The sequence below is a fragment of the Corylus avellana genome, chromosome 2 (genome assembly GCF_965113065.1).
Source record: "Corylus avellana chromosome 2, dhCorAvel1.hap1.2, whole genome shotgun sequence".
Lineage (NCBI taxonomy): Eukaryota > Viridiplantae > Streptophyta > Magnoliopsida > Fagales > Betulaceae > Corylus > Corylus avellana.
The window spans coordinates 37,515,391-37,525,328 of record NC_142491.1 but is presented as its reverse complement, the minus strand read 5'-3'; the positions used below and the strand labels follow the sequence as shown (position 1 = coordinate 37,525,328).

General features: G+C 33.7%; 1 long non-coding RNA gene across 1 annotated transcript; it reads left to right on the top strand.

Annotated features, from left to right (window-relative positions):
* Positions 1–308: 308 nt before the first annotated feature.
* On the top strand, positions 309–2,532 carry LOC132167687 (uncharacterized). The gene is made up of 2 exons (XR_009438705.2): positions 309–546; positions 2,265–2,532. It is a non-coding gene; the product is annotated as an uncharacterized LOC132167687 (long non-coding RNA).
* The last annotated feature ends 7,406 nt before the right edge of the window (positions 2,533–9,938 follow it).

The following is a 9,938-nucleotide window of genomic DNA, read 5'->3' as shown; positions in this document are numbered from 1 at the left end:
AATAATTCATAGTGTGGTAAATAATTATATGTATGGGTAAATTGTAGTTGAAATAAATAGTAGGGGTAAATCTTGCAATTCTAAATAATTGGGGCATTAAAATAGAAATAGAATCTAATCCTATGCCACATGTCAAATTTTCATTGGCCATTGGAGATACCTTATCTCCTTAGTTTTAAAAGAGAAATGCAAAAAAATAATAATAATACAAGTTTTTTAGTGGGCCCCCTGCAGCAGCCCACTTTTCCCCCCATCCTTTCTTTCTTTCCTCCTTTATTTCTTTCTCCCTCACCCCTCATTCACGCACACACACAGCAGCCCCCCTTTTTCCCATTTTCCCTCACTCTTTCTCCTTCCACAAACCCACACACATGGCCTAGATTGGGAGAGAAAGAGCTGCAGGTTGAGAGAGAGAGAGAGAGAGAGAGGGGTACTGCTGGCTGGGAGAAAGAAAGAGAAAGAAGAAGGAGAAGAAGAAAGAAGAAAAAAGAAAAGAAAAGGAAAGTGACGAATTTGAAGGGGGTTTCGGCTAGGGGTGCTTGAGAGGTAAAATCTTTAATCTTTCCTTGTAATTTTCATGTTACCCATGAGATTAGAAGTTAGAAATTGTGTGGATTTGTGAGGCTTTGATATGGGTCCGAAAATTAGGGTTCTTGAGAGGAATTTTGAGGATTTTGTTATATTGTTAAAATCTTTAGTTTCTCTTTAAGGTTTTGTTCTGCCCATTGGATTCCAAGCTTGAAATCACAATGATTTGGAGGATTTTTAATTAGGCTCGAAAATTGGAGAAATTTGATAAGAAAACCTAATTCATAAAATTAATGTGGGGCTTGTATGTGTAGCAGATTGCTATGCATTATTCAAGTTTTGGGTTATTTAATTTATGGGTTGAAACTCTAATTTTACTTATTGGTAAAATATGGGCATAAACCCTAATTTTATATGGATTGTATTAATTTGGGGCTTTAGGTATGTGAACACTAAAAATGTTGTTTGAATGGGTTAATTATATTTAAAGTGTTAATTAATCCTAGATTTTCGTGGGTTCCATGGAAATTGATAATTATAGGGTTAAGTGTAATGCTTAACCTAGAGTGTATGTATATGCCTCAAGATTTAGTGATTTAACATATTACGATGTAGAATCATAGTTCAATGTAACTAAGTTATTAGATAATTAATGCATTAGCGTATATATATATATGTATTAAATGTAAGTAAAGGATTTTAAGGGCTTTAGTTGAATAGATTTGGATGACCTATAGAATGTGATACTTGTGGTGCTCAAGTATCTTTATATAGAGTATGAGTTGTTAAACTAAGAATAGAGCTTAATTATGTGTTTATGTTGTAAATGCTTATGTGTATCATGGTTGAGTCAAGAGTTCACTGGAGGGTACTCAACTAAATAAGGTAAGTATTTTACTTACTGGGCAAAAGATACTATATTTTAAGGTTTAAAATGTGTTTTGTGATGCATTTGCCAATTTAATGATGTTTCATGAAATATTTGATGAAAGGTTTCTATGAGTTTTTATAAGCTTATGAGATAAAATGATGTTTATGCCATGAGTATGATTCTATGAAATGATTCATAAAATAGTATATGAGCATTTATAGCATAAGCATGAGCATGGATGATATACAGGAGATGATGTTATATTATGTATATATATGCACGACGGATGATATGAAGGAGATGATGTTATATTATGTATATATGCATAGTAGATGTTATGAGGAGATGATGTTATGTTATGTATATATGCATGGCGAATGTTATGAGGAGATGATGGTATGTTATGTATATATGCATGACGGATGATATGAAGGAGATGATGTTATGTTATGTATATATGCATGGCGGATGTTATGAGGAGATGATGTTATGTTATGTATATATGCATGGCGGATGTTATGAGGAGATGATGTTATGTTATGTATATATGCATGGCGGATGTTATGAGGAGATGATGTTATGTTATGTATATATGCATGGCGGATGTTATGAGGAGATGATGTTATATATGTATGGATGATATGAAAAGATGATGTTGCATGAGCATGCATAGCATATGGTTTTATGATAATGATGACTATCGATATGTTTTATTGTTAAGCTAATTAAATTGTAAGTATATTTTCAAATGATGGTTATTTGGAAAGCCTAGTAATTTCTATACTACCGAGCGTCTCTATTTCATGGGGACGGCGGGCTCACAAATCCGCCTGCATCATGGGTGGTGGTGATTCCCGTGGTGCAGGCAATGTGGTTAATGTTGATGCAGGTGCGGGGATTATTGAGGATGACCCAATAGTTATGTATTTGGGTTACTACAACGTTTGAAGCATAGTTGCATCAAATGTTATTTTGTCGGACTGGATAATAGCCCCCTTTTTGTAGAGCTTACATGTATATGCTTAGACTTTGTTATTTTGTATATGGCTTGTGTCGCATGTAACACTTTTGTACAGCCATTCTTTTGTATGTAAGCCTTAATCACTTAGATGTATTAATCAGCTATGATGTGTTATATTATATCTTAAGTTATTTATATTCTGCTGCAAGTATATAAACTCTGATGAATTATTAATGTTGCATATAGCTTTGTGTGGTATATGATATTGTCAAACAAGTTAATGCACGGGTTCATGGCATACTACGGTATCGCTATGCCACTGTGACAATCTGCATTGTGGGTATGTTTAAAAAAAAAAATATATAGTCTCGTTTCAATCAAGCGGGTCGTCACATTTTCTATTAGGGTGCAAGCCAAAGCCTTATTGGAACTCACTAAATGTTCCTCAATGACCTTTCTTTGGCCCTAAAACATTAAGGAATAAAACCCTAATGCTTTCCTTGATATGAGATTTCATGAACGTTGAAACTTAAGCGATTTAAATCACTACAATCGTTCATGTTTAATAATCTCATGTGGCGTACTTGATTCCGTGGGAGAAGGTGATTCGTCCACACGAAACGCCAATTCAGTCTCCAAACACCCCAAAGTGAAAAGCACATTTTTCTTTTCAGTCAGGAAAAAATTACCACTAGGAATTATTGGAACATAAAATACTAATAATTAAAGCAGTAGGAATACATCCAGTAACCAAGAAAAAATTATATACTTTAATGCTATGAAATAACATTATTTAAATAAACCAATGTTAATTTAATAGTAAATTTCAACCTACCTGTGGGCAAAGGTGCATCACGCATGAAATTTACTCTTTATTAATAAGACTAATAAATTTAGCATTAATAAATAAAATTTTCCGTACCTGTGGGCCTAAGAGAAATTTTATTTTCAATGTTAAATTTACTATCTTATTCTAATTAACTCATAAAAAATAAAAACATCCCTGTGGGGATTGATAAATTAAATTTATGAATTAATTACAACACGATGTTAATTTTCTCTATGAAGTTCATATATATAATCTTGATGCAATTATCATCATAAAATCAGGATGTTGTGGCTCTCCCAAAAATTATTATGACAATTACGACTTCATTAACATCGAATTTATTTAAATTAACCAATGCTAATTTAATAGTAAATTTCAACCTACCTGTGGGCAAATATTGCAACACGCATGAAATTTACTCTTTAATAGGACTAATAAATTTAACATTAATAAATAAAATTCTCCGTAACTGTGGGCCTAAGAGAAATTTTATTTTTAAAGTTAAATTTATTATCTTATTCTAATTAAGTCATAAAAATAATAACGTTCATGTGTGAATTAGTAATTAAATTTATGAATTAATTACAACAGGATGTTAATTTTCTTTATGAAGTTCACATATATGATCTTGATGCAATTATCATTATAAAATCGGGATGTTGTGGCTCTCCCAAAATTATTATGATAATCACGACTTCATTAACATCCAATAACTGTATAGATGCCAAAACTAAAGTTCCCAAGAGTAAAAGACAAAACCAACAAATTTTTCCAAAGTACAACAAGATAAGTGAGGGGGCGCACAACGGCACACTTAAGTCCCAAGACTTGCCTAGCCAGAGCTTTCCGATTGCAATTTTGGATAGTACCATAAACATTCACCAACACATGAGGCTTAGTTGATTATTCTCAGGTCCAGACATCAAACAATTTATATTTAAACAATTAAAATAATAAATATATCATTCAGTTCATGTATTAAAGAAACAATAATTTAATACTGAACAATTTAAATCATAAGATACATAACACTGTAACATTAAAGCACCATAAACTGAATAGCCTAATGGTCTTGAAGTGACCTCAGACCCTTTATCCCTCAAGAACCCAAGTTTTAAACCCACAGTGGCCCAAACCGTTTTCCCCCGTTTTTGTTTTTTTGTTTTTTTTTTTTGTTTTTAAATCCGAATGAGCTATTGTATTGGGTCTTTCTTTATCGGGTTGGGCCACTTTATTGGGTTGCGGGTCAGCCCACTTAATGACCCAGCTCCTTTTTTTTAATTTTTTTTTATTTTATATATATATATATATATATTTTTTTTTTATAACTGGATCGGGCTTGGGTTAAAATAAGCCCATACCCAATAGCCCAAAACACTAGACCCGGTTCCATATGGGTTTGAAAAAACCCTACCCGGATCATCATGTTCTCCAACTCGAAAAATACCCAATCCCTAGTGCCGTCGCCCCTTCCCCTTCCCCTTCCCCATTCGCCGGCCACCGGCGCCACTTCCTTAATGCGCCGGCCACACAGAGCCGCCGCCCAACGGTAAACGGCCACTGTCCCTGGCAAGGGGCCGCTGCACCATTTATGCGGCCAAAACCTCTGCAGGTGGGGGGGGGGGGGGGGAAGACCGGCGCTGCAGTTGGGGAAAGCCGGTGCAGATCCGTGGTGTCAGCCTGGAGCGGCATCCTTACGAACGCTGGGTCGGAAACGTCTGCCCACCGCCGTTCTTCATGGGCGGCCCCCCGTGATGGGCCGCTCCTCACTGCATGCGGCAAAACGCCACCGACGGCAGGGGAAAAAACGTTCCAGCCAGGATGCCTAGACACCGAAGCTTGCCGATGGCCAGAGATTTGGCCGCCACTCCATCTACCCAACCACGGCTCAAGGTTGGTTCACGGTGCAGTTTGGCGTGGGTTTCGTATCGGGTTAGTTTCTCCAGAACTCTCGTCACAAAAGACATTGGTTTAGTCCAAAACAGAACATGTATGAAACAATTCAGATATAAAACACTAGACAGTGTTAGAATTGCTGCCTTGTTTTAACCGTATGTATGTTCATAATATAAATTAACATAAAATAAAATAAAACTAAACCATTTTCATAATAACCAACATTAACTTAATGCTGAGCAAATATAGCCTAGAGAAGGCTCTGATACCACATGTAAGAATTCAATATATAATTAAATGCCAATTGACAATAAAATTAGCAGCGGAATGAATAATTAGCAGCGGAACAGCTTCACATAAACAAATCTGGAAAACAAAAAATATTGAGAGGTTCTTCTGACCTATGCCTAGCAATGAGTGCCAATTGATAGAATACACATGCCTTATTTATAGGTAGGTCAGGGGACCCTCAATTAAAGCTGTTACCTTAATTATTCCTCCCATCAAGGAATAAAAATCAAATCAATACAGCTAATTGATTCCACAAAAATAAAATCATTAATAAAATCAAATACTTGTTCCACAAGAATTAAATCAGTGATTTAATTCAGAATATTTGATTGAAATAAAATACTTGTTCCACAAGAATTAAATCAGTAATTTAATTCAGAATATTTAATTTACACAATAAGCTTTAATTAGAATAAATTATTGAACATCGTAATTTTATAATTACAATAATATATGTGACATAAGGAACATACTTTAAAGGGTATTTCTTACAACTAATACTTTAAGAACACTATGATAGAATTATCCTTAAACATTTATAGGATTCTAATAATTTTTTAAAAAAGTTTCTTCCAATTATTTTGCTTAAGTTTTATGTATAGTAAAAAGATGGTCTATAAACCTTGTTTGCAACATATTGTTATTTATATTTTATACTAAAAGATCTAGGAGAAATGTACTTTATATATTTATTAATAATGAGAACCTGATTTCAATAATAATAATAATAATAATAATAAGAATAATAATAATAATGAGAACCTGTTTTCCTAAACTTTTTGGGTAATTATTTGGGTAATTATTTGGAAAAATTACACTTTACTCCTCAGAGTTGACAGCGTTTTTCAATTCAATTTCCAAAGTTTCAATTTTTGTAATTCACCCCCAAAGTTCCAATTTTTTTCAATTCTGCCATTCTGTCAGTAAAAGCAATTTTGATTGACGGAACAATGATCACGTGCGTTGCACATGATCACTGTTGACCTTTTTGTACCCAAAATACCCCATCAACCCACCTGACCCACGCCCAATCTGGTCTACCTAGACTTGATGGGCAACAATTTCTCCGGAGCTATCCCTGATACATTTGGCCAATTTCAGAAACTTGAGGTTCTCTCACTGTTTTACAATCTCTTGGACGGGACAATTCCGGCATTTCTAGGAAACATTTCCACCCTCAAGGTGCTTAACCTATCTTACAATCTGTTTTTTCTAGGTGGGATTCCACCGGAGCTCGGAAAACTTGACGAATCTCGAGGTGTCGTGGCTCACAGACTGTAACTTGGTGGGGGAGATTCCTGACTCGCTGGGTCAGCTTAAGAAGCTCAAGCATTGGACCTGGCGATGAACGAGTTGCATGGTTCAATTTCGAGGTCGCTCACCTGGTTTACTAGTGTTGTCAAGTTACCCAGAAATCACCGGCGAGTTACCCAGAAATCTCGGCATATTGGGTTAACTTGGGCGATGAAGATGGATGTGATGTTAATATGGAGTCTTTACAGTCAAAGCTTGTTTTGTTTCATGTCAATATCCGATTCTTTAGAATGTGGAATTTTTTTCCCTTTGTTTGGTTTGGGTTTCACCACTATTACTGGATATGGTTGATCGTAGAATACTTTAGAGCATGCAGTTGGATGATCAAACAGAAACGTGTTCTCTTTGAGTTAGAGGATGACTCAGTCTGTAATTTGATATATCCCGTTCTTTAGAAGGTGCATACGGACCTGTCCTGTTTTGGCTTTTGCCCTCCTTTGTTTGGAGCTCGAAAGGGGAAAGGAAAAATTACAGTTTACCCCCCTAAAGTTCATAGCGTTTTTCAATTCGAACACCAAAGTTTCAATTTTTGCAATCCACCCCCCCAAAGTTCCAAATTTTTGCAATTTGACAAATTGTATCCATAACTTTCCATATTGCCCCTAATTTTTATTTATTTTTATTTTTTATAAAAAAAAATATAAAAAAAATCGGGGTGGCTCCATCTGGCCATTTTTGCACCCCTAAATTTGTTTTTTTTTTTTTTTTCACAAAAAAAAAATAGGGGTAGTATGAGAATTTTGGGATAATATTGGTCGAATTGAAAAAAAAAATTGGAACTTTGTGAGGGTGAATTGCGAAAATTGAAACTTTAATGTTCGAATTGAAAAACGTTGTCAACTTTGGGGGGGTAAACTGTAATTTTCCCAAGTGAAAAAAAGAAAAAGAAAAAAACCAATAGGGATGGGGATGCGAATAACAAGGATGTGAGCATTTTAGGAACAAAAAAAAAAACCAACAGTGATCACGTGCGTCGCATGTGGTCACTGTTCCGTGAGTCAAAACGGTTTTGACTGACAGAATGACCGAATTGCAAAAAATTGAAACTTGGGGGGTGGATTGCAAAAATTGAAACTTTGGGGGGGGGGGTAAAGTGTAAATTTTCCCTAATTACTTTTTTCTCCCATTAACTGCCACACATTGACAATTTCCTCTCATGAACTGCTAACCTTACTGTCCGACTCTATCAGACTACCATTTTTTTTCTCAAAACCCAACTTTCGTTATATATATATATATATATATATATATATATATATATATATATATATATTGACAATGCGTAGTAATTGATGAGAGGGAAAAGGTAATTACCCTTAAATTTAAAAAGACTCAAATACAAATTTTACAACAATTAACTAATTTGTATAAGAGAACAAGCCTCATTAAAACTGAATTTAAGCTTATTAAATTCACATTAAGCTTATTGTTACAAAGAAAGGCCATTATTCACATTAAACTTATTAAATGGCCTTATAGTGCATTTGACATTGTCACATTGTGATTTTGCATAGTAAAAATGAGAATTTAAACAAATTCACATAAAATATTTGTTTGAGAGTGCGTTTATAAAAAATTGTGATATGAAAATGTATGCTATGGGGTGCGCTTTTAAAAACACACAATTTTAAAGGTTAAAATGTGGGTTTAAAAGGTAAACTGCGATTCTATCAAACTCTTAACTTCATTTTTAAAAATCTATTTTTCAAATTGCACATTTGCAAATCACATTTTTAAAATCGCACACAAACAAACCATAATTACTAACCTATTTAAACCCATTATTGTTTCACACCTTTGAGGTGGCTAGGGGTGGCGCGCAGCCAGCCCCCAACTAGACCAAGGGTGGCTGGGGGTGGCTCGTTGGCCACCCCGTCCCCCAATGGGGTGACTGCTAGTTGGCAAACACTCCTATTTTTTTATTTATTTATTTTTAAAAATAATTTATATACTGATATATTTAATATATTTATTTACTTTTAATTACGAATGACACATATCATCATTCTATTGGTAAAGACCTATTCCTACGAATAATTATTCACCTGGGAATCACTGGCCCCGTTTGGTTTGCGGAGTAGACCTTTGAATTGGACTAGCTAACACCTAGATATAACTAATAATTTGTTTGATAACACTCTATTCCTGGGAATAGTCTATTCTCATGTGACTATTAATTTTATACACACAGGGTTAGCGGGGTTAGCTAAGTCACTCAAGAATGAGTGGCTTAGCTAATCATTTCACGTGAGATTAAATTAATCGTATAAATTGCCACAAAAAAACCCCACTTGTGAGATTAAATTTCGTTCTCTCTCTCTTTCTCTATCTATCTGTTTCTCTTTTCTTTATTTTTATATTTCGTTCTCTCTCTTTCTCTTTTTTCTCTAATTCTTCTGGTACGATTTTTATGTAAGAGCAAATGAAATTTTTTTTTTCTCTATGCCATCTCTCTTCTCTGTACCGTTTCTCAGTATATATATATATATATATATATATATATATATATATATTCTTTGTACTGTTTCTCTCTGATTTTCTTCTCTCCGTCTCTCTATTTTTTTTAATTATGTACCTTTTTTTTTTCTCCGTCTCTCTTCTCTGTACCGTTTCTTAGTTTTATTTTTTATTTATTTATTTTTATTTTATTTTTTATTTCTTTGACGAAGAAATAGAATGTGCAATGTTTTTATTAAATACAAATATATAATCTGTTTTTTGATTTCTTTTGATTCTCTGTACATTCTCCAGCTATATTTTTTTGATTTCAAGATTGAGTTTGATTTTGTGTTCTCCAACTATATATTTTTTTTATATAAATAATTTTGTAGCATAATTGCAAAAAAAAAAAAAGGAAGAATGAAAGTCCTTAATAATATAAATTGTATTTGTATTATAAGGGTATTTTAGGAAATTTGATCACAATATTATTTCATTCATCAGCATATTGTATTGTATCAAACCAAGGAATATGATTAACTAGTCTATTTCAGCGTTACAACCAAACAAATAAATAGCAATAGCTAATCTATTCCACACTCTTATTCCAAGTAGTAGCTAATTCTTTTCCAATGGACTAGACATTCCGCGAACCAAACGAGGCCGAATAGTTATTCCTCTAAAAAATGATAGGAATAACTATTCCTGAAGAAATGAACAACTCTTTACAAGAAACCAATTTTTTTCAAATGTTTATTTTAACCCTAAAATTTGTTTTTTACTAATTTTTTTTTTTTTTAAAAAAAAAA